Source organism: Stenella coeruleoalba, assembly GCF_951394435.1.
Source record: "Stenella coeruleoalba genome assembly, chromosome: 6".
Classification (NCBI taxonomy): Eukaryota; Metazoa; Chordata; class Mammalia; order Artiodactyla; family Delphinidae; genus Stenella; species Stenella coeruleoalba.
Window position 1 is genome coordinate 100,775,126 of NC_137151.1, and position 27,033 is coordinate 100,802,158.

Below are 27,033 nucleotides of genomic sequence, written 5' to 3' on the forward strand. Positions count from 1 at the left end.
GCCCAAGTAGATTTGCTGTTTGCCCAGAGTCTCCCAAAGGAATGGAAAGGCCTCTTTGGAGGGACAATTCTCAGCACACCATTAGCTGTCAAGCTCAGCAGATCCCACAGTTTTCAAATTCTGGTGATGGGTTCCTGGGCAACTAAGAACTTTAACCAATATATGGATTACACTTGAGAATATAGTTCATAATAAAAGTGCCAGAGAAAGGATACTCAATGCATAAATGATTCTGGGTCTTGATATTCATTTGGGTAAAAGCTATATTTGAGTCCTACCTCACACTATACATGAAATAAATTCCAAGTAATGAAAAATTTAAATGTACAAAATAAAATTTTTTAAAAATATAATAATAACCAGCATTTGTGAAAGTATAGAGAATCATGCCTAATTTGGTGGGGATATCAAAGAACACAATTTCATTTTTGTAAACAAATTTTTATTATCTATCAAGATATTACACACAACTCTTTGTAGCAATGATTTTACTTCTAAAATTCCTACAAAAATAAAGTACAAATTTAGAAATATTTCTACATAGAAGTATTTATGACCGCATGATATGTTAAGGAAAACAGAAAATGAATCAACCTATGGAACTGACAATAAGGGAGCTGTGGAGTAAAACAATGGTATATCCCATAATGAGATATTCTGCAGCATTGTTGAAGAATGGGCAGATCTCTATATGATAGGCTTGATGGTTATATATGATATAGTCCATTTAACATACGTAGGAATGTACACATGTTGAGAATGTTTGCATGCACTAAAATCTTAAAAGATACCCAACAATGATCATCCCTGAGGAGGGGGAGACCGGTAGGAAAGGGATGAAGCTTGGTAACATTTTATTCTATATTGTTGGGATTTATTACAATGAACATTATTGCTTTCATAATTTAAAAAGCAATAAAGTTTGAAAAATAGAAACAGCTTCTTTCAAAGCAATATAAATATTTTTTCTGCTTCTATTGAAGCAGAATAATTCTTTCTCCTGAGACTCTTAGCTATAGATTCACTGGAAGTGATTAAGATTCTACGGGACATTTTTTCTGGGAGAATGAACACACCAGTCCAGTTCAGGTAGCTATTGTTCAGAGCACTGTTGCCAAGTCTGCTTAAATAATTTAGAGTCTCCATCTGGACTCAAACACCCATTGGGCTGGAGAAACAAACTTACCCATGTTTTCATAGGTTAAGCCACATCATTCCTTAAAAATATACGTGTGTGTAGTAGATTTGCACATATAAACAATGGGAAGCAAAACATTTTCCTCTTTCTTGTTTCATTTTTCTAAACTCCATTTTAACCCACATCTGGCATTTATGAAACAAAAAGATTTGGTAAAAGCAGAAAAAATGGCCCTAGATCTATGAGATACATATTAGCTATAAATGAGGTAAATAGCCATCGCTAGAAGCATTACCATATTTAGATATCTTCTTGTAAAGCAATAGTCAACTGCATTACAGAACCAACCCAAGAAAAGTAAACCTACAGGTAGATAAAGCTGAAGTTTGTTTTGACACTGAGAAATCTGACAGTTAAACCTGACAGTCATTGCATAACAGATCAGAGTATTTTTGAGACAATGAGGTTGATCTGACCTCCAATTTATTCGAAGTTGTTAAAACGTATCTGTCTAAAGCTTCTGGCTGACTCTTTTCTTTTCTTTTCTGATACTACCTTATGAAAATTCCCAGATACCAGAAATTATATTAATCATTTTGGTTAAATAATATTTTTTAGGCAAATTAAATTCCCTCTTTGTTAGCTATTTAAACATTGTCAAGTGCTATTATTGCTAAAGCACAAAGTTAACCATTTCAAAGGTATTTACTTTATATTAATTTTGTATGATTCCAAATTATTATATTAAGGGTAATATTTACTTCCTGATTCTCTAAAACATGATTTCTCCACATTCTGCAGATGTTTAATAAAAGAATATGAAACATGTATTTACTTCATTTATATCTGACATTTATCTAGCAAAAGAGTTCCTAATTATAAATTTAAAATAAAGACAGATAAAAATTTCTCCTATATCTCTGTAATGCTTTTCAATGCAAAATACTTGCGGGAATTAAAGGGAACACAACAATCAGAACAGATTACTACCAGAAGAATAAAATTTGTCATTATGAAAGCAAATGTTATAGCTTCCCCCTAGAGAGAAATCATGATTTAATGTTTACATTTTAATCTTTGCTAAATATGCATCCTTGTTTCAGAGTAACAGCAATATTCTTGTTCTTACCTTCACATTCCCTGACTCCTCTTCCTTTTGTGCCATCTTGGTCAAATCTTTTCTTTTGAAATAGAAAGATGAAAGATCTCATTAGCTCTTATGATAGATTATGTTGGATCTTCCCTCCAAAGTAGTTTAAATAAACTGTTAACCCAAAGGATAGATCAAATAGAGGGAATTTTAGATACCATTCTATAAGTGTCTAAAAGAGAAATATGTGCATATGTGAATAGGTCCTTTTTCAGGAAAGATTATGTCAAAAACACAAACTTGTGACTAGGAAAAGATACTAAACAGTTATTTATTAGTACATTAATATGCACTTACCATATCATATTATTTGGTTTTATTAATATATAGCATGTACCTAATACTCAATAACACCAACAAATATCTTTTGAGAACTTATCATGCAAGACACATGTGTAAAGAAATAAAGACCTAATTCCTATTCTCAAAAAGCTCACAACCTAAAGAGGAAAAAGACAAAACTAGACTATAATGCAGTTATGTGTGTCATAATTGCAAGTCAATTTATTGCCTTGATAATGACTAATAGGCAATAATAATAGCAAATACTTATCTAGCAAATATTATGTGCCAGGCATCTACTCACAATAAAGAACATCCTTACCATTACATTCTCCATTTTATAGATGACAAACTTAAGGCAAAGAGGTCGGGTAATTTTTCCATTGTCCCAGAGCTAGTACATAGCAGAGCTGTGACTGGCAATGGTGCTATGGAAAGAAAGAAGCTGACTAAAGTAACTTAGTAATAGTGTTTGACTTGATACTCTAGTTATAGAGACAAAAAAAGAATGTACAAAACACTGTACTCTAAATGGTAAGTCTGTTTCTTACAGAGGTACATGTTAGCAATCTGAAATTATTTTATATGTGTACTGGAACTAAACAAATAAGTAAGTATACTGTAAATGATGAGAGCTCCTCACTGTCAGAGATTTCTACTCAGCAATGTAAGGTTACAACTATGCACAAGGGGCATGTTAGAATGAATCCTGTGAGGGTGGCTTGGAATTGGAATATATATAACAGTTCATCTTATTTTAAGGTATATATTTTAATACATATATGTATATTTAAATCTATACACATAGATAAATAGATGAATAAATAACACAGAGTATAGGAAGAGAAGGATAGTGGTTTTATTGTGGAGAAATCTGACAGGGACCACCTGAACTGACGACCAAGATTAATATCATCAGTTGTAAGACATACTGATATCACTTAGCTCTGATACAATACACTAAAAAGGGCACAGCTCCTCTGTGAGTTTCTTCCTCAAAATTCATATTCTCATTCTAATCATTAGAAAACATCAAATGAATCCAAATGAGGTACATTCTACACCTGACTGGAAAGTCAAGGAAAGACTGAGAAACTGTCTTAGGTTGGAGGAAACTAAGGAGACATGACAACTAAATGCAGTGCAGTGTCCTGGATTGAGTTCTGGAACACAAGAAGGACATTAGTAGAAAAACTGGGGAACATTGAACAAAGTCTCTAGTTTTGTGCCAATATTTAATTGTTAGTTTTGATAATTTTACCACTGTTATGTAAAATGTTAACATTAGGGGAATTAGAGTGAAGAGTAAATAAAAATTCTTCATACTATTGCAATTATTCTGTAAGCCTAATTTTTTCCCCCAAAAAGTTAAAATGAAATCCAAAAGCAAATACAAAATATGCTCACAGAAAGGTTTATAAACAAATGTTCACAGCAGCATTGCTCTTAATTGTATTAAAAAAAAAAACTAAAAACAATCCTAACATCCATGAAAAGTTGAGTGAATAAACATGTTGTGACATTTATACAATGGAATATTATTCACCATTGAAAACAGCTACAGCAAGGATCGTTGTTGCAAACTTTATGCTGAGCAAATGAGACAGTCGTCAGAAAGTAACTATCAAGTAATTCTATTACTGTGAAAGTTTAGAATAAGAAAAACTAAGCTGTGATGGCAGAAAGCACATAAGTGATTGCCTGGGGCTGGTGGTAGGAGTAACATATTGACTGAAAGGAGAGAGAAGGGAACTTTGGAGGAGGATGAAAATATTTCACAATTTGATCTGGGGTGGCTTCCATGGATAATTACATTTTTCAAAACTTATCAAATCATACATTTAAAATGGGTTCATTTTATTGTATGTCAATTATATCTCAATAAAGTTAATTGAAAATTAAGAAAAAAATGATAACCAGAAGATTTAATTTACATGCTTTGTTAATTTCTCCTGGCCGAATAACCTGGCCATGATTTTGGTGTGTAAATGGGCTCTGGGGCCTATTTTGTCATATTTGGCATGGCCCCACAACTATTTTCTGCGGAAAAATCCTCTGCCACCTCTGTGCTGAGATGGAGGGGCTATCTCTCCAGACAACTGTTCTGATTGGCTTCTTTAGTTTCACTGAAAATTTTGATTCTGCTCCTCAATCTGGCACATTATCAAAGCCTGTGGATCTGTCCTTAGTTAGCAACACAAAATAGCTGCCTTGCAGGTCTCACCAAAAATGAAACCCCGGAGCACCCTGTTGCTAACTCTCATTAAAATTGTGACTGTGATAAATAATTTTATTTGGAGTATTGCTAGTATGAGTAGTTATTCTGTTCATCCAGAAGTATAAATTCTTTGGTCCTCTTAGATTTTCTTTTACTAAATTGTACTTTGGCATTAGATCATTGAGTTGAGAAAACTATTAGGAAAAACATAAAACTCAATATTGTATCTACTCATTTATTCAACTTCTTAAAACTTGATTTATGACGTGTTAACACTGAGGAATCCGTAAGAAATCCAAGTGGCTATGTAATGTAGGGAATGGAGTTTCTAAGTCTCAGGAGGTGTATTGTTTTAATTGAGAGATGATAGCCAACATATTTAACAACCTGTGAGGCATGGACACTGGCCCACCAGGAGGAACACCTCCAGAGTGCTGGAGCAGTTCTTAGAGCATCCTGCTTTGCCAAATTTCATCTCTGGTTGCTGGATGATACGGATAAGCAGAGAATACTGAGGGATGGAGAAAAGGCGTTCGAGGCAATGTCTATTTACCAATCAGTAAGGAAGTCCTTCAGCATTTTAATAACCAGGATGGCCATACTAATGCATACTCACTGAATAGCAATCCTGAATGCAGCTGAAAATATTTATTAGTATATCAGCCAATAGCTTATTTATGAAGACTGTTGGCAGAAATTTCTTTCAGAATGATATAAAGTTATATAGTTCTTAAGCATCTGGCTTTTAAAAAATGTATCCCATGGATATTCTGAATCTCTTTCTCTTTCTGGTTACTTAGAAGCTTAGAACTGTATTTGCAGCCAACCTTAGCTATGCTATTAAATATTTTAAAATAAGATACCTTGTATTCCTGCATTTGGCTGTGCTTTATTTTTATTCTAATTTCTTACTTATCTTTTGAATGCTTCTTCCCATAAATTTATTTGTACCGTATTGTATACATTTCTTAAAATCTTCAAAATTTTTAAAAATTTAATATATTTTCAATTAAATACACATATTATACACACACACAAGGGATAGGTTAACTTTATCTGAGTTGGAGAAAAGAGTGATATCTGAACTGGGAATTGAAAGACAAAGGTGTTTACTTGGTAGACAGGGGGACAAGGACATTCCAGAGAGAAGTCACAGTATGTTTAAAGGCATACATTTCTAAGAACAGCATGGCATGTTGTTGAACTACAAGTAGTTCATTTTTTATTAGAACAAGTGGATGGGGAGAGGAGAGGTTTGCAGAGCCCAACTCACAAAATGAAAACAATGAGCAAGACTCCCTGAATCCATACCCAGCTCCAGCTACTACTAGCTATGTGAACATGGGCAAGTTATTCATCCACTCTGTCTCAGTTCCTCCATCTATAAAATGGGGATAAGAATAGTACCCACATCATGCGTGGTTTTAAGGATTAAATGAGTTAATGCTTGAATTCACTTAAAACAGTATTTGACTGACTATATAAGGGTTTGCTATTTTTGTTACATATGCTCTACTAGGGTAAGTCTAATTGTTATTTTGAGTGGTGAGATGAGAACTTAACTCCTCTAACTCCAAGCTCAGTGATCTTTCCACCCCACCACTGACTTAGCAGAAACCAAGAGAGGGGTGTAATAAAAGGATCACAGAAAAAGAGAGATAGTAAAGCCCAAACACTAGCTTCACCCCTTTGCAATTTTGTTGAAGGCTCGTGCATGCCTAGGTAGTCTGTGGTTTTCAATATTCAATAAAGCTTCATGCAACCCCTGGATCTTGCATACATAAGAGAAAAGAATATCTTAATCTGTCATGTAAAATACCAGTTCTCAAGATGAGACCAGCTTATGCATTTGAAACTGTATTTCAAGCATTTAACAAGAAAATTTTTGTTCTTCTTGTTGCCTAGAGTAAAATTCAAATCTTCAAATGGCTTTATATGTTAATCATAATAAAGTAGTTCTAATTCCAGACAAGAGCAGCATTCTCAGGTGACTTGGCATCACTAGTTGGTTAGATTGCTTCTTATCTGATTGGAGCTTTGTCATGAATTCTCACCTCTTACACCTGTTGGCTGAGGCAAAGCCACCTCAGCTCACTGACTCATGGCGCTGGAATGAAACCAACAATCGGTACTGAAACTAGAAGTCTTATTGATAACAATGGCATTGTAGACTCATGAACCAGAGCTATGGCTTCATGTTGACAACAAGTCGTGGCTAGAACATTTTTCTAGCAATTAATTTCCTGAGACACTTCTGTCTTGAATCAGAGCAAAAACCACATTTAAAACATGTATTTCTGAACTTCCTCTAGCCTCATCTATAAGTATAACATTATATTAAAAACATTAGAGCTGGGTATTCCAGACAAGTGTTGCAACTACTATAGGGTGTGCTTTTTAAAAAGTGAAACACCAATTATTTTAGTCTATTGTGAAGACAAAACAACTATAGAGTAAAACAAAATCTATGGACCTAACTGTTGCCCTTATTAAGAAGGAAAACAGTCCTGCTGCAAAGAAATATAAGCATTTGGCAGAGAAGACTGCTAATCCTTCTTCCACCTCAAGACATAGCCATTTAACAAGTGCAGCCATAAACAATCTAACACCATCTCTTTTTTGTTTGCTTGTTTGTTTGAAAGTCTTCTCAGGACACATTACTACTTTGTATTCCTTTTTTCTTTTTACATCATGAAGATGGTAGAAAATGTATTACTATCTGAAACAAATTACTTTTTAATTGCTCTGACTGGTAATAAAATGTTGTACAATAATGACAAGTACAGTATAAATTATGGACAAAAAGCAGTCATCTGGCAGACTGAGTTACTACGGAAGCATTTATGGTCTTTCTCAAAATTTTTGGAGTAGTATACGTCAAGATGGAGGGTGCTAAAGAGTGGAATGGGTGGAGATGCTCTTCATTCAGAAGAATGAGAGCTACCTGAGTCCAGGCAGATGGTTCAAATGTTGAAGTACTTTCACAGGTGCTCACTGATTTGGACCTCTCATGTTTACACATACATGAATTAGCATCCTTACATTTAGCATCTACCCATGCAATTCTACTCACTTGAATCTGCCCCTTTGTATACTTTGTCAGACTCATAAGTCCGTAAGCCACAAGGTGTGAGAGAGTCCTGGGGTTCTCCATAGGCCCTGACAGCTATGACAATAACATCAATATTGAATTAATTTTTATAGCAAATGTCACATGCAGAATGAGAAGCATACATTCTTATGGAAACATAAATAGTGCATAGTGTCTGGCACTAGTAAGCATTTAAGAAAAACATATGTATTCAGTGAATGAAAAGTTCTGGACAAAAATTCATGGAATATGGACTTAGGTATTTACAACTTAGGTATGTATGGTAACTACGTATTTCAATCATTATATAAATTAATGTAAATATACATGTAAAAGGAGAGTCATTTCTATAAAAACTAAGTTGAATGCTTTGGAAAGACTCCATAAATGTAAATCTATCGAAAATGTTTATCAATTCAGGTATATCAAGAAAACTAAAAATTTAAAGGGAAAAACATAAAATATGTCAAAGAAATTTGTACTCTACTGTCTTCACAAATATCTTTAAATTCTCCCTCCTCTTTAAGGAAACCAAATCTGAAAATTGTATATGATGAATTTTAGATGTGGATTAGGCAAGAAGATGAAATTCAAAGCAGGGAATCCAGAATAGAGGAAAAGACCTGGCACAATATAAAAATATTGACAAATTGATATTAATTTTAGAACCACTTAAATAAAAGTAAAGTATGTATTATTTTTAAGCTTCCTCAATGAAATAATTTTTTTTTCAACTAACCAACCAATCTTTGAACCTGATAATGTCAGAAAACAGGGCTTTATCTCAAATATATATGAAAGAACTTTACAGGTCTTCAAGCTTTATAGAAATTTTAGTTAAGTGTACCTACGTCTGTTTTTACCAATAATTCACAAATTCAGTAATGAAGATTTCCCTGAGCACCCATGGACTGATTAGTGTATAGTTGGTTCTGAAGCCATGAGGATACATACTGTGATTTGAAAGGACACAAAATTCCAATGCTCATAAGTTGGAAGTGTAACCCAGAGAGCCTTCCATAACCGCAACCGCAGTGGCTTTACCAGGAATAACTAACTAACTAGCTAACTAACTCTTCTCTTACTCTCTCTCCCCTCACTCTCTGTGTATATGTGTGTATAGAATATTTAGATATATGATATGTGCATCATGATTTTGTACACCTATAGCATTATTTATTTGTGTACCTGTGGTATATATATAACATATATATGCCTATAAATACAGTCACACATCCGTCTACAGAACACCGAACACTCCACTTCCCCCTTAATCTTATTCTTATAAACGCAATTTCCAGCCAACAATGTGATGTTTCAGAACCAAAATTACTTAAAAAGAAACTTCACACCTAGCTTGCACCTTCTTACAGATTTTCTGTGGCAGCGGGTTCTCAAACTTTACTCCTGACATTTAGAAAGCCTCACTGCTGATCTTAGATAATAGAACTTAACACCTAAACAATAAGTCCTACATTTTCTGAGCACTTTGAGTCTACTAATTAATCTACATAATATCCTTGTGAAGTGAATAATTATAATTTTCACAGGTTTTTTTTCCATGACACAACTGAGACTTGGTTAAATAAAGTATCTAATAAAACGGGACATTCATGAAACAATACAACACTATTCTTTATAGAGGGAGAATGACATAGGACAGATGAAATGATAGTTCAATAAACAGTTATCGAGCCCTTATTATGTGCATTACAAGTGAAGGAGAAAAAGAAATCATTTCTGCACTTAATGTGATTACAGTACAGGGTGATGTGTGTGAAGAGAGATTTGTTCAAAGCACAGCTGAAGCACAGGAGTAGGAACACTGACTGTTGTTTGTGGGTGGGTAGGAGTTGTTGGACATTTGTTCCTAAAATAACTTTAATGGAGTCTCTCAAGGAGTAAGATCTCACTTAGCACACAAACAGGAGAAGGACATTCTTATAAGAGAAACATTACATATCAAGGTACATAATGCCTCTTTCAGACAAATAAAATCATAGCAGTGCAGCAGGTCTGAATGAACCCCAAGGTTTCAGTAGAAAATTGCAGAACATATAGAAACCACATGATGAATAGTCTTTATCCCACCTATGGAATTTTAAATCTAAAATTTAAAGCTACGGAAGTTTACATAGCGGAGTGAATGACATGATCTATTGCATTTTAGATTTTCCCTGTCAGTAAGTACTCATTAAATTCATTAATTTGAACAATAAAGAGAATAAACTGAAGGGCAGGAAGGGAAGGAAGACCAGTAAGTTGTCGCACTGAAAATGAAGAGATGGTGGCAGTTTCATTCTTATTTTAGAGTGGAATTAACAACACTCGGTGCCTTTAAGTATAATTGATGGCTTTCCTTCCTAGTGGCTTCCCAAAGTGTGCCAAGCTTTTCCTCCCCAAGTCATTCGTAGATTATTTGGGGGACAAGGTAGTATAGAATAGTATATAACCCAGCTCACTGGATTGCTGCATTACCAAATGGACTAAGTATAGATTTAGAAATCAGGCAACTCAGTGTTTTATCTGAAGATACTCTTATCTAAAGTGACAGTAGTGCCTACCTCTTAACTTGGAGTCTAGGGTTAAGTCAAATTTACACAATCGTATTTACTTCTCTCCTAAATTAAACTCAGACCAAGACTGACTGACCAATGGATCTGCAGAGGGAACTAGTCAGGTGCAGCCTATGGGTTCTCATTTCTGCCTTACTTCAGACAGAAGGGAACACTGTGAGGAGTCAGGAAGGATATTAATTGCTCCTAACTTTGTGGTTCCATAAAAGCATCTAGAGACACCAGTTTATCACTCTATAATTTTCCAAAAGCCTTTCCATTTTTGTTTGAAATGAACAATTCTTGCTCTAGGGGCAAAAATTTGGAGAAGACTAATATATAATTTTCATTTTATCTTACATAAAATAGCAGAATGTTAAAAATAAGCTACAAAATAATGAAAAATGGAATGCTTTTAAGAAATTATGTCTCTGATCATTGAGCAAATATTCAAGCATGTGCACACAAAATGGCAACCCCCCTAAGTCTTATCAATAAATGTTAGCTTCAAAATTAGGCTTGGCCAAAGAGATACCCTCTGTTATTAATGGGATCATGCCCAAACCTTGTGCATCATATGGGAAGCTATTAACTCACAGATCAGCCAAATAATTTTGAAATAGTCTATTTTTAATACTCTTGTATTAAAATCCATTATGGTTTGAGGTTTGATACAGAAATGTATGCCAGTGATTGTTTTTCTCCTTAGTGCTACATTAGAGTCTGAGGTAGAAGTCTTGGGGAAGAGTAATGTTCACGAAGCCATTAGATGCAATAATGGTAACAGAAAGAGGGATGGCTGACTAGCATCATAGGTACCTTCAATGCATGTCACATGTCTTCATAAGGGGACTTCATATTTCCCCTAGAGTTCCCCATGGGGAAAACCTATGCTTATTTACTAGTTTGATATCTCAGAAACTTTCCATCCTTATGAGATTCTACTCAAGGTCCCCATTATAAGAATCAAAACAAGATTTTTTACCCACCCAGGAGACTCTGCAGTGTGATGCTGTATGCCATCTGTCTAGATTGCTCACCGGTGTCAGGCATAGGGAAGCTCTTGTGTACCTCAGGTCCTGGTCTATTCTTCACCTTCTTATGCATGAGCTTGGGCATATGACTTAAGCCAGCTGTATCTCAGTTTCTCCTGTGTAAAAAGTGTGAGAATTATAATTACTTACCTCTTAGGGTTGTTATGACACTAATTAATGCCTCAGAACTCTGTGAATAAAAATCACTTTGCACAAATGTTGATGACTATTATTCAAAGGACAGTCATAAGGTCAGCTGCAGTAGAAGAAGGTGGTGGGTAGGTTTTTAATCTCCTTAATGAAGGCCAAATAGCAATTAGTAGGAAAAATAGTGAAGAAAAATAAAACAATTAACAAAGGACCTAAAATGAAGGCATTATATAGCAGACCTCAAGCAACCAGGCATCTACTGAAAATGAATGTGGGGTGCGTATTCCGCAACTGAAAATCACTGGAACTTTTAACGGCCTATGGCAGGGGCCCATAACCCCCCTCTGCCAGCCGCGGACCGCTAGCAGTCAGCGGCCTGTTAGGAACCGGGCCACACCGCAGGCGGTGCGCGGCAGGCGAGCTGAAGCTTCATCTGCCGCTTCCCATCCCTCTCATTACCGCCTGAACCATTCCCACCCTCCACCTCCCCACCCCACCTTCCGTGGAAAAACTGTCTTCCACGAAACCAGTCCCTGGTGCCAAAAAGGTTGGGGGCCGCTGGCCTATGGCAATAGTTCACCAAAGAGAAAATGCTTTGAACAACACTTGAATCCTAGGGGTATTAACAAATTTTGAGGGATGTTGCTATACTCTGTATATACAATCAAAATGACTAATTCACTTAAAAGGCACCATGTGGGGCTTCCCTGGTGGCGCAGTGGTTGAGAGTCTGCCTGCCGATGCAGGGGACACGGGTTCGTGCCCCGGTCTGGGAAGATCCCACATGCCGCGGAGCAGCTAGGCCAATGAGCCATGGCCGCTGAGCCTGCACGTCTGGAGCCTGTGCTCCACAACGGGAGAGGCCTCAACAGTGAGAGGCCCGCGTATCGCAGAAAAAAAAAAAAAAGGCACCATGTGAGCCCACCTGTCACCATCCTTTTATTCTGTTTCGTAGTTCAAGATGTGAAAACTAATAAACCCTTAGGGATTGCAGAAGGGACAATGGTCAAATTAGAGAATTCCAGAATCTCCCTTATCTGCTTTTTTATAATTGAGAAAGATGTTTTGTCTTAATGATATTTGAAAGACTGATATTTTTACAGATATCATGGTTATTTTCTTGTGATTTCTGTAATTGTATCCTTCTGGCTTCTGCCCATGGTTCGCTATCTAGTTACCCCTGCGGAAGCTTGAGGACGACAGGTACTCAGTTCTCTCGGAAAAATCTTGCATACCATGACCTAGAAATCTTGTAGGGTGGTTTCTGTAAGTTTTCTGGATCAACAAGGATAGTCTGAGCATAAAGTTAGGGAATTCTAAAGTCCTTTCCATCCTTAGATTACAGACTTCCTAGCACCCACACCTTGCAGATTATTTACTTCACATCTTGCTCTTTCTACTAAGACTTCTGCAACATGACTTAAGCATTCCCAAGGTTATAAGCTGCTACGATAGTCTAAGGGCAAATACGTCATGACAGCACACTGTAGTTATGGGAGCAGGGAGGTAGTTAAGCAATAAGTGGTCCAACTGAAAGGCTGGGGAACTTGCTCTTGAGGTCAGGATTGGAGAAGACCACTTGTTATCTTTTGCATCTAAACTGTAACTGACAACTGCTTAGATTTGTGGAAATCAGATTTAACTTGAATTGAATGTGTACTATATGCCAGGCTGTTTTCCCATTTCAGATTAAAAAAAACAAAACAAACAAAAAACAAATATAATAGGTGTTTCATTCCATCTCGTTTCAAGGAGGAAACTGAGGTGCAGAGAAATTAAATAGCATCCTAAAATAGTTTAGCAAACTAAGATACCTTTGGCTTCCAGTCTAGTGATCCCCCATTTATACCCTGTGGCTTCCTCTGATGTCATCATTATTGAAGTATCTAAAGAGGCTCTATGAAACACGAGTATGCCACTTCCTGAGGGACCCTGCCCTAGGTCACAAGAATACACTTAGATACACTCAAGCTCCACTTGCAAAGAAGTAAAAGGAGTAGCCAACTTGAATGACACTAAACAGCAGTAGCAGAAAGATGAGAAAAGAGGCTAAAATAGTCTTTGTCACCAAATCACCATGGTTAGGGAAACCATGGGCTTGCCCATTTTTACAACCATAATTTATGGATAATCTATTATGTATCATCTCTACTAAGTCTAGGGATGACATAACAGTCAAGAGAGACTAGATCCTTTCCTTCAAGAACTTAACCATCTCTGAGGAAGACAGTCATGAAACAATAAGTTCCCAAACATTTAATTTCAAGTGTGAGTAGTACAAAAATGAATGTAAATATTTAGTTACCATAATACCCAAAGTGTACAAAACAGCTGCTAATTTTTCCAAAACAGCTGTATTATTTTTAATGTAAAAAGAATCTAATTTCAATTAATGTTCTATACCCTTATACCCAAATGGGATTGCCTGCTGCCTTTGCCCTGGATTTTTACCATTTTAAGGGCTTCCAGTGCACTTTAAGACTCTGCATTGAAGGGAGATAGAATTGTGGGTAGTGTTACCATAAGGGAATAGTAAACCAGATGTCAGGAAAGTAGCCTGAGAGGTTGAGTCAGGAATAAGAGAACTGTGGACCCTGCCATGTGGCCTGGCTCAATCGCCCAGGGAATTAAGAGGTCTGGTGTCAGGTCCTGGACAACCCTGACCAAGAACAAAGGGACTTCTTCTCCTGAACCTGTAGGTGAAATGAAATCTACAGATTGATCTCAATGGCACTGTTCTTCAAAATGGTCACTATGACCACAGGAATCTCCTTACCACTCTCTCAGCATTTGAACTTGAATACTGGAACTGTCTTAGCATTTGTAGATAGCAAGTGTGTAGGAGCTGAGACTTCTTCATTTGTTTGCATAGGTGCCTTGATTTTTAGAATATTCTCCCTGTTAAAAGTCTGTTTAAAATGGTCTGTTAGGGCTTCCGTGGTGGCACAGTGGTTGAGAATCTGCCTGCCAATGCAGGGGACACGGGTTTGAGCCCTGGTCCAGGAAGATCCCACATGCCATGGAGCAACTGGGCCCGCGAGCCACAACTACTGAGGCTGTGCATCTGGAGCCTGTGCTCCACAACAAGAGAGGCCGCGACAGTGAGAGGCCTGCGCACCGCGATGAAGAGTGGCCCCTGCTTGCCGCAACTAGAGAAAGCCCTCGTACAGAAATGTAGACCCAACACGGCCAAAAATAAATAAATTAATTTATTTTTTTTAAAAAAAAGGTCTGTTAGAGCTGTTACAGTCTCTGAATTAAGCTGTCTCTTTCTGTACTGAAGAACAGCATTATATCCAGTGCACTGCCCTGCGTCAGCTCGAATAATGGGGTACAACAGCAATATAATGGGATATTATAGCAATTCCTAACCCATTCCACACCTGACTGACCCCAGTAATGAGTCAATAAGGTCTGTAGCTGTGTAACGGGAGCTTACGCAGTGGAACATTGAGGCAGGACATTGCAAAACAAAACCTAGGAGCTGTGCTAGACCAGTTACTGTGGCTCCTAATATTTATAAAAGGCCAATTCAATCTGTAATCTGATCTCTGTGTGGTACCTGGAGCTTCTTTTGCTTCCTTTTAAGAATCACTTCTCTTTATCAAGTTCCTTATGCCAAAATAAATGAGGTCTTCTTGCTAAAATGAGACATATAAGATTTACAACTTTGGGAATTCCCTGGCAGTCAAGTGTTTAGGACTCTGTGATTCCAGTGCAGGGGTTGCAGGTTCAATCCCTGGTCAGGGAACTAAGATCCCACAAGCCGTGTGGTGTGGCTGATAATAATAATAATAATAACATAAAAGATTTACAACTTTGAGTTCTTAAAAGGAGGAAGTAGAATGAATGAAAACAAGACTCGTCACATAAAACTGAGTGTCCTCTGCTGCTGACCTCTCATTCTAAGCTCAGATTTCGAGGACGTGTATCCAGAAGGGGCATGTTAGTCAGGATTATGGCCTTCCCTCTTTGGTTCTACCAATACTTTTCATTATTTTAATTCTTCAACAGTTTCTGATGATACTCATCTCTTTTAATCCTAAAAATCATTTGAGGTAACCAAAAGTTGGATGCTTAGAACACCTGCCCCATGATCTCAGATTGATTGATTATGAAAAGTTCAGCGGGCACCTCTTAAAACCTAAATGATATTGTAATTGGATGGAGAATAGTATTGCTGGGAACTGAATTATGTACTCCACTCCACACTCATATGTTGAAGCCCGAACCCCCAATGTGACTGTATCTGGAGATGGGGCTTTTAGGAGGTAATTAAGGTTAAATGAGGTCATGAGGGTGGAGTCCCAATCTGATAAAATCTTATAAAGCCACTTTATAAGAAGAGAAAGAAAGAGAGGTCTTTCTCTTTCCCAGCACACATATCAAGGAAAGGCCATGTGAGCACACAGCAAGAAGACGGCAAGCCAGGAAGTGACCCTCACCAGAACTTGACCATACTGGCACCCTGATCTAGGACTTCTAGCCTCGAGAACCGTAACAGAATGATTTTTTATTGTTTAAGCCACCCAGTGAGCTGGCGGAAGTTAGGGTTGTGAGGATTGAGTCAGTGTACCACCACCTTCTCTCCACCCTGTCTGCTTCTCAGCCAGGTGTCCAGGACGACCAGCTGTTGACAGATGTAAAGACCCATGGGAGTCTGAAGTCCCAGTCTGTCTACCACTTGATCTTTGTATGCCTAACTACAACCATCTACCTCACAAACTGTTGAAGAGTATTCTTACATGACTGAGCAATTTCTTGGGGAACTAGTGATCTGGCTCCTGATTCAAACTAAGTTCTCTGGCCTTCTCTCAGCCTATATGAGAAATTTAGAAATGACTGTCACTCCCAAATGGGACATGGGGATGGGCTCTGCCCTTTCTCTCTTAGAAATACCATTCTAGCCCTCTTCCTTCTTTGCCCCCAAATTCTGTTATTCCACAAACTCCAGTCAAAAAATAGTCACCAGTTCCCTAATTAAAGACTCAACCCCAAATTTCACAGGCACATAACTTAGGGGCATCCAATTGTATGAGAAGAGGAGTCAAGTACCACCAACCCCCATAATGAGGAGGGTGGACTGGAGAAGTACAGTACACCTCTCCTATACGTTTCTCCAAATCTCTTCTCTCTGATGCTCTTCTCACTCTCACACTCTTTCTTCACCTCACCAGTGGAGAAACAAACCAGTTCTTCTAGCTCTTATAATCTCTTCCCCAAAGGCTTTATTCTGACACCTTGCCTTCATTGAAATGTCTTCATTGAAACAGCAACCTTCTGTCTTTCCTCCCTTCCCATACTCCCCCTTCTTCCATGGGTGCACGCATGCACGAGTTTTGTAATTTTTTTAATGTTCATGTCGGGAGTGGAGGAATGAGAAAAGCAATAAAACTCATTATTCCCTTTTTCAGTGTACTGCCACATGTAAGCACTTCACCGTTCACCCCCTTCCATGTAATTTGTATTGCCTTGCTGCAGATAAAGGAGCTTCTATAGATACCCAAGACAGCACAATTGAGTTCCTGATGAAACTTTTTCTGCTTGGCTTTGTAAATAGATTTGACAACAGCTTCCAGGAAATTGCATCTGATGTTTCAAGGCTAGACCTGGCTGTCAAGCATGCTGAGTCATAATCACTGAGTCAGAGAGTTTCAGGCTGTAAGAGAACTTTTCTAAGATTAGACAACCTCCTTGCTTTGGGATAAGGAAAGCAGCAGAGTTCCCTAGCAAATGATGCTGAATAGGTAGAAAACACCTATTTTTTTTAATATTTCCCATTTTTAAGGGGTTGTATTATTTGTTTGTTTTTTCTTCAAGGTCTTATTAGTGTCTCACAAGTCAAACACAACTCTGAGCTCAACTACCTGGGAACTAGAAGCTTATAGCTTGGATTTTTTTTTTCTAATAAACATAATTATGGAAGAAAGTAAGAGATGTAACATGAATAGCTTAATTAAGCTTTTTTAGGATTAAAATAAACACATAGCTAAATGCCATGAGACTAATGTTAGAGACCTCAATATTGCAAAAGTAAAATATTAGTCACAGAGCCATAGTATCTTTGCTCTAATCCTTAGATGTTCAAAAATGACAAAGAATCTACTGATTTGTTAGAAATGGTGGCCTATTTATGACAAATTCACACACAGTTAGGATCCAGAAGTTCCAAATTAATTGGAACCCACAAAACAAGGTGAGCTGGCTTTCATTTTTAGAAGAGGCCATCTCTCAAGAGTTGAATATGGGGCTTCCCTGGTGGCACAGTGGTTGAGAGTCCGCCTGCCGATGCAGGGGACATGAGTTCGTGCCCCGGTCCGGGAAGATCCCACATGTCGCGAAGCGGCTGGGCCTGTGAGCCATGGCCGCTGAGCCTGCGCGTCCGGAGCCTGTGCTCTGCAACAGGAGAGCCCACAACAGTGAGAGGCCCGCGTACCACAAAAAAAAAAAAAAAACAAAAAAAGAAAACAGTTGAATATGATATTGATACTTCCACGTAGTTTAGGGTTCACAATCAAATTAAAATACATATTAAACAGAAAAATTAGTTACCCTTTCTTAAATGGCAAATATCTAAGCTAAAATCATTACACTAGTGCTGATCACACTTCAGAAATTCAGGGACCTCTTGTAACAAGTCTGCAGTCTCCATAAACAGATCTTAATGGGGAAAGGACCAAAGAACTTGCAGCCTTGTTTAAAATCACACAGAACACTACAAATCAAATAATCAAAACACTTAGGCTCACATTCACATTACATTCATACATTTCTCAGTATGTGATGCCAAGGTAAGGTCTTAAATTAAATCTTTTTTTTTTTTTTTTGCTTTCTATTAACTGTTGAACAGAAACAAATAAAACTTGATTACATCCCAATAATATGATGTCAAGAAAACAGTTTACAGACTTGTAATTTTTTTCCAGTAATGTAAAAAGTTTTCCTAACAAAAGCATTACTGTATGAATGATGATGAATATAGGGTAAAATTATTGCTACTACCTTTACTTTCAAGTTTTTCACTAAAATTCCATAATTAAACTTCGTTTCAATTCTACATATACACTATGCTATTCATATAGAAGATAGTAAAAGGTTTTATGAATGCTATAAAATGATTTTTATATATTTATGCTGGCTCCTAAAAAAACTATAAAACATTTTCTTTTCCCAAATAAAATATATTTGAGGCAGAGACTAAATACAGATTGCATTTTAAAAACACTCATTACTTATTCCTTCCTCTCCCAGTTCCTCTTTATCCATTTGAACAAGAAAGGATGTATAGAAAGAAGGGTAGAAAATTCTTTACTATTAAGGAGCAAATGTGTGACATTCACAATAGTGATAAAATAACACTTGCCCTAAGAGACAGAGGTAATGGAATGTTGGTGGCTCAGCTCTACTATCCATAAAGCATATTCCTGGGACCTGATGAAGAATTTAAGGAGTTTCAGGCAAGGTTACTGGATCCTCCAAATCTTCCCCATCACCTACCTAAGCTATTAAAATCCATTATCCTGGATTCTGAGACATTTTGATGACCTAGTCTTCCATTAAGGCACACAAAGCTGAACAAGAGGACATGCTTTTGTAGGAAATAGTTTTGGGGAGAAGTAAATAAAGGTGCAGTTAGATACTGGTTGAAGAGGCAGAGTGAGACAGAAAGGACTCTGTGATTGGGGAAGGGGCCCATGAAAGAGAAAGCAAGCGAGCAACAAAGCCATACTCTGACATCTAGAAGCCCTCTTGTGTATGCCATGCACTGGTTGTGATAACTTGAATTATTAGACCTGATTTTTCACGCTTCCTTATATCCACCCTCTTTTCCACATGCCATTGAAGTTCCCTTTACTGATGGCAGAGTGTCCTTTCCTGCCATTGACTTTGGGCTTCATCATGTGATTATCCCAAAGAATACTAGCAGACAGGACTCAAATATGCTTGCACATTCTATTGCCTTTCTGCAGTAGCTATGAGTAGAGTGTAATCGAGCTAGTGCACAGGTCCAGGGAAGATTAAAGAGCCATGTGAAGCAGAGGTGGATTCAATCCACATCTTGGACCAAACCCAGACTAGCCAAACCCCTGCAGACCTGCAAATGCACAAGCAGGAATAGACAATTGTCTCTTTAAGCCACTGAGTTTTGAAGTGCTTTGTTTTGTAGTCTCATTGTGGCAACAGCCAACAGATACATTGATCCAGGTGCTGGGAATAAGACAGTAAACAAGACACAACCCTTGTTTTCAAGGAATTTACAATGTAGTAGATGATACAAATTAGTAATTAGAAAATAATTGCTGTCCAGGATACTATGAGACAGCTAACTTGATTCTGGGGACTCAGGTGCTCTGGACTGAATGACATCTAAGCTCAGAAGTGAAGGATGAATAAGAATGAGCAAGCTAAGCGGGCTGGAGGGGAGTTGTGATTTGACAGAGCACCACAAGCCGAGGAAACGTACAAAGATGTGCAAAGACTTGGGCATGTGAGAGAATACAAGATTTTAAAGGAATTGTAAGCAATAAGAGCATGGAGTTTGAGGTACAGAACAACAGTCAAATGATTCTAATCAAAGAGTGTACCACATAAGGAGGACAGCAAGAATGGGTATGAGGTTTTGGTACGATTACAGTAGAATGATTATCCGGCTACTGAGTCACAAGACCAGAGTTTCACTTTATTCCTTTTCTAGCTCTGTTTCCTTGTATATGTCACATCTGAGACTCTATTATTTGGTTGTGATTCAGAAATAATCAATTCCACCTTAAAGTGTTGGGAACAGTCTTCGTAAATTATAGAAGTCTATGTAAAAGCTATTACTATGTTTGATAATAACAATGTCCATCTATAATGTTCTTTGTTGAGAAAGATAAAAATAATGACTAAAATGATATAAGATGGTATCTGAATTTCTATTTTTCAATTTTTAGTATTTTAAAAGTAATTTTAAGTGTCTATAGAGATATACATAGTTTTAAAAAAATTTTTTAAAGCAAGAGAATATTCATAGTACTCATGTTATTGTCCCAACCAAAATGTTCCTCTCTCCTCTCCAAACATAAACGCAATGCTGGATTTTGTGTTAATAACTCTCTCATTCTTCTTTATAACTGTGTCACTTGTGTATGCTTCCTTAAATGACCTACTGTTTAGTTGGTGAATATTTTACTTTCTTACTGCATTTATCCTTGTATGGCTTACTTCCTCACTCAACATTAGGTTGTGAGAATCATCCATGCTGATGTTTGTAGAGAATTCTGTAAAGTCTCCAGTATTCTTGCTATTACACCCAGGGATGCCAGGAACAATCTTCACTGTTCTGCTGCACATGTGTAAGGATGCCTTGAGACTCTGTTCCAAGGAGTGCAACTGCAGGGTCATCAACTATGTACATTTTCAAATCCACTAAAAGTGTTAATTTTTTCCAAAATGGTTACCACCAGCAGTGCCTAAGAATTCACACTGGTCGCTTCCTTGTTTGCATTTGTTATTGTGCATTTCAATTTTGCAAGTCATCCTGGACCCATCTCTTCTTTCTGTCTCTCCTTCCTTCTTTCCTCCCCACTCTCCCTTCCTCCCTCATGTAGTTTCTTCTTTACCCTCCATCACTGACATGGAAAAGAGATACTCATGGCTGATTTCTCTAGGGTGGAGAGTGGGGGCAAGGGACGGGGAGTTAACGATGCTTTGCAGGCTTTATAATCCAGGCTTTGCTACTTCAAGTTCTATTGCGAGACTACTGTCAGCCTGGCAATCCTTATGGTATTTTCCTCCAGACTGCTTTAGCATCATTGTTTGAAGAATGACATTTAACATATGACGTCCTGAATCAGAGTTAATGGTCAATGTCACATGCTCTAGAAGCAAGGCTGCTGTTTTGAAAATCTGCACCAGCTATGTTTTGCACCAGCTAGGTACGCAAATAGATGAAATCTTTTACTAAGGACTGCAACCGCTGACTTCACTGTTTCCATGGCAACCTATCCTCGGCAAGGCATTCCAAAGACTCTTTATTCAAGAAATATCAAATAGCCCCGGGGAACCACTAGTCATGTCAGACCACCATATCCACAATAGCAAAGATTATCCCTTGCCCAGCAGAAGGGGATAATTCTTTTCCAGATTTCATGACTTTCTGACACGTCTTGAGAGGAATAAAATCCCATCCCAGAGCTTTTCTCTTCATTTTGCTTTCTTAGAGCTAATTGAGTATTCAGGGTACAAAGCAGGTGGAAATGGGGGTTGGGAAATGGATTCATTCTGCCTCCAGTGGTTCTATTTATGCAAGCTGTCTGGAAATATTCAATACAAGGATTCAAAAGGCCTAGTTTTTAATCACTCCTGCTTACGACTTGATATTAATATTTGAGTCTTGGGTTCTTCTTCTTTAAAATGACAGGATTGAACTGGATTACTTCAAAGTATCTTCAAGTTATCAACTGAAAAATGTGATGGCATGTGCTATCTGTCATATAAGACCTCTATATAAACTTATTCCTCTCTCAGAAAGTGAACAAATAAGAGCAAAGTTGAAGTCCTAAGAAACTGGTCAGTACTGTACCACAATTTTTTTGTGCATTGTATAATAGTTTCATTTTGAAACAAGCTAAAAGATATGTTTTTATCCCGTACAGACCTCTCTGCTGGGATTTAGGAGGATCGGCTTTTGTAATTCATCATGTTACAAAATGTAGCTCTTTTCAGAGCTAATCACTGCATATTCATAATCTCCTTTGACAAATGTGAGAAGGTTAGAGTGCCCTGGTGCATATTCTAACTTTATGTAGCAGGAATGACATTAACTCTGAACTTCTGTGCTCATTTGCTCACATCACGGGCTTCACTCACCATTTGAGAAGGTGTTGCACAGTGAGGACAGGCCTTTGGGAGCAGACAATTTGGCTTCCATTGCTGGATCAGTCCCGTCCTGGCTCTGTGACTGCAGGCAACTTCCATACCCTCTTCAACCTCAGTTTCCACATACATAAAAGAGGAATAAAAATGGTATTTCTATCACAGAGTTGTGAGAAATAAATAAGCCGATACTTGTAAAGCATTTAACAGTGCCTGACATAAGCACTCAATAAATATTAGCTATTATTACTTTATCATTTCAGAACCATTCATTAGGGTACCATTCAGTGTACTAAAGTGCTCATTTAATTGATAGTAGTGTAGTTGCCCACATGTTTATTTGCTTCCAAAGTAAGCATTTCATTGCTTAATTGCCTAACACACTCCAGCCTAATAATAACAAACGTCTATTATGGAGTTCTGCCTGAAAATCCACCACAGGTACTTTCTGCTGCTGCTAAGATCACCTTGGGTACAGGTGACACTCCTTGTTGCTCAGTGAGGCTGTTTTTCTCCATTTGACTTGGACTTCTACCTCTGGGCCCAGGTGGAAGAGCATTGGCACAGGGGCACGCTTTTCTCCTGGTGCAGGAAGGAGCACAGGAAGGAGCTTCCTGCCCAAAGGATTCTGAATGAAGCTTACGGTTTCTCCTCTGGTCAGGGTGGGGTAGACTCAGAAGTCTCTATGGCTGTCCTGTAAGACGGCATGTCTTGAACAGTTGTTCAAGAATGTGCCCAGAGACCCTCAAGAGAGCAGAGGAATAAGACGTGGAGATCACCTTCTTCCCCACAAATACATCAGAAACACATCTACACGTGGAACAACTCCTACAGAACACCTACTGAACGCTGGCAGAAGACCTCAGACTTCCCAAAAGCTGTGTGACTGACAGGGTCTTGGTGCTCTGGCTGTGTGTCAGGCCTGTGCCTCTGAGGTGGGAGAGCCGAGTTCAGGACATTGGTTCATCAGAGACCTCCAGCCCCAAGTAATATCAAATGGGAAAGCTCTCCCAGAGATCTTCATCTCAACACTAAGACCCAGTTCTACTCAAGGACCAGCAAGCTACAGTGCTGGACACCCTATGCCAAACGACTAGCAAGACAGGAACACAACCACACCCATTAGTAGAGAGGCTGCCTAAAATCATAATAAGGTCACAGATACCCCAAAACACACCACCAGATGCAGTCCTTCCCACCAGAAATACAAGATCCAGCCTCATCCACCAGAACACATGCACTAGTCCCCTCCACCAGGAAGCCTACACAACCCACTGAACCAACCTTACCCACTGACAGCAGACACCAGAAAAAAAACAGGAACTATGAACTTGCAGCCTGTGAAAAGGAGACTCCAAACACAGTAAGTTAAGTAAAATGAGAAGAAAGAGAAACACACAGCAGATGAAGGAGCAAGGTAAAAACCCACCAGGCCAAACAAATCAAGAGGAAATAAGCAGTCTACCTGAAAAAGAATTCACAGTAATGATAGTAAAGATGATCCAAAATATTGGAAATAGAATGGAGAAAAGACAAGAAACGTTTAACAAGGACCTAGAAGAACTAAAGAGCAAATAAACAATAATGAACAACACAATAAATGAAATTAAAAAATTCTCTAGAAGGAATCAATAGCAGAATAACTGAGGCAGAAGAACGGATAAGTGACCTGGAAGATAAAATAGTGGAAATAACTACTGCAGAGCAGAATAAAGAAAAAAGAATGAAAAGAAGTGAGGACAGTCTCAGAGACCTCTGGGACAACATTAAACACACCAACATTCAAATTATAGGGGTTCCAGAAGAAGAAGAGAAAAAGAAAGGGGCTGAGAAAATATTTGAAGAGATTATAGTTAAAAACTTCTGTAATATGAGAAAGGAAATAGTCATCAAGTCCAGGAAGTGCAGAGTCCCATACAGGATAAATCCAAGGAGAAACATGCCAAGACACGTATTAATCAAACTATCAAAAATTAAACACAAAGAAAAATATTAAAAGCAGCAAGGGAAAAACAACAAATAACATACAAGGGAATCCCCAGAGCTTAAGAGCTGATCTACAGCAGAAACTTTGCAAGCCAGGAGGGAGCAGCAGGTCATATTTAAAGTGACAAAGGGAAAAACCTACAACCAAGATTTCTTTACCCAGCAAGGATCTCATTCAGATTCGACGGAGAAATTAAAACCTTTACAGACAAGCAAAAGCTAAGAGAATTCAGCACCACCAAACCAGCTTTACAACAAATGCTAAAGGAACTTCTCTAGTCAGGAAACACAAGAGAAGGAAAAGACCTACAATAACAAACCCAAAACAATTAAAAAAATGGAAATAGGAACATACATATTAATAACTACCTTAAACGCAAATGGATTAAATGCTCCAACCAAAAGACACAGGCTTGCTGAATAGATACAACAACAAGACCCATATATATGCTGTCTACAAGAGACCCACTTCAGACCTAGGGACAAATACAGACTGAAAGTGAGGGGTTGGAAAATGATACTCCATACAGATGGAAATCAAAAGAAAGCTGGACTAGCAATTCTCATATCAGACAAAATAGACCTTAAAATAAAGACTATTAGAAGAGACAAAGAAGGACACTACATAATGATCAAGGGAACAATCCAAGAAGAAGATATAACGACTGCAAATATTTAATGCACCCAACAAAGGAGCACCTCAATACATAAGGTAAACGCTAATAGCCATAAAAGGGGAAATTGACAGTAACACAATCATAGTAGGGGACTTTTAACACCCCACTTTCACCAATGGACAGATCATTAAAAATGAAAATAAAGAAGGAAACACAAGCTTTAAATGATACATTAAACAAGTGGGACTTAATTGATATTTATAGGACATTCCATCCAAAAACAACAGAATACACTTTCTTCTCAAGTGCTCATGGAATATTCTCCACGATAGATCATATCTTGGGTCACAAATCAAGCATTGGTAAATTTAAGACATTGAAATTGTATCAAGTATTGTTTCCACCCACAAAGCTATGAGACTATCAATTACAGGAAAAAATCTGAAAAAACATAAACACATGAAGGCTACTACTAAGTACTAAATACACTACTAAATAACCAAGAGATCAATGAAGAAATCAAAGAGGAAATCAAAAAATACCTAGGAGCAAATGACAAAGAAAACACACTGACCCAAAACCTATGGAATACAGCAAAAGCAGTTCTAAGAGGGAAGTTTATAGCAATACAATCCTACCTTAAGAAACAGGAAACATCTCGAATAAACAATCTAACCTTGAACTTAAAGCAATTAAAGAAAGAAGAAAAAAAATAACCCCAAAGTTAGCAGAAGGAAAGAAATCATAAAAATCAGATCAGAAATAAATGAAAAAGAAATGAAGGAAATGAGAGTAAAGATCAATAAAACTAAAAGCGGGTTCTTTGAGAAGATAAACAAAATTGATAAACCATTAGCCAGACTCATCAAAAAAAAAAAAAAAAACAAGGGAGAAGACTCAAATCAATAGAATTAGAAATGAAAAAGGAGAAGTAACAACTGACACTGCAGAAATACAAAAGATCATGAGAGATTACTACAAGCAACTGTATGCCAATAAAATGGACAACCTGGAAGAAATGGACAAATTCTTAGAAATGCACAACCTGCCAAGACTGAATTAGGAAGAAATAGAAAATATGAACAGACCAATCACAAGCACTGAAAATGAAACTGTGATTAAAAATCTTCCAACAAACAAAAGCCCAGGACCAGATGGCTTCACAGGAGAATTCTATCAAGCATTTAGAGAAGACCTAACACATTTCCTTCTCAAACTCTTCCAAAATATAGCAGAGGGAGAAACACTCCCAAACTCATTCTACGAGGCCACCATCACCCTGATACCAAAACCAGACACAGATGTCACAAAAAAGAAAACTACAGTCCAATATCACTGAAGAACATACATGCAAAAATCCTCAACAAAATACTAGCAAACAGAATCCAGCAGCACATGTGAAGGATCATACACCATAATCAAGTGGGGTTTATCCCAGGAATGCAAGGATTCTTCAATATAGACAAATCAATCAATGTGATGCACGATATTAACAAAGTGAAGGATAAAAACCATATGATCATCTCAATAGATGCAGAAAAAGCTTTCGACAAAATTCAACACCCATTTATGATAAAAACCCTCCAGAAAGTAGGCATAGAGGGAACTTACCCCAACATAATAAAGGCCATATATGACAAACCCACAGCCACCAACGTTCTCAATGGTGAAAACTGAAATCATTTCCACTAAGACCAGAAACAAGACAAGGTTGTCCACTCTCACCACTATTATTCAACATAGTTTTGGAAGGTTTAGCCACAGCAATCAGAGAAGAAAAAGAAATAAAAGGAATCCAAACCGGAAAAGAAGAAGTAAAGCTGTCACTGCTTGTAGATAACATGATACTATACATAGAGAATCCTAAAGATACTACCAGAAAACTACCAGAGCTAATCAATGAATTTTGTAAACTAGCAGGATAGAAAATTAATGCACAGAAGTCTCTGGCATCC

The 27,033-nt window shown here is 37.6% G+C and overlaps 1 long non-coding RNA gene across 1 annotated transcript; it reads right to left on the reverse strand.

Moving 5' to 3' along the window:
• Window positions 1-2,284: 2,284 nt before the first annotated feature.
• Window positions 2,285-22,601, reverse strand: LOC307188155. The gene is made up of 3 exons (XR_013828815.1): window positions 22,470-22,601; window positions 11,424-11,584; window positions 2,285-2,319 (listed from the first exon to the last, which is right to left on the reverse strand). It is a non-coding gene; the product is annotated as an uncharacterized lncRNA (long non-coding RNA).
• Window positions 22,602-27,033: the final 4,432 nt, after the last annotated feature.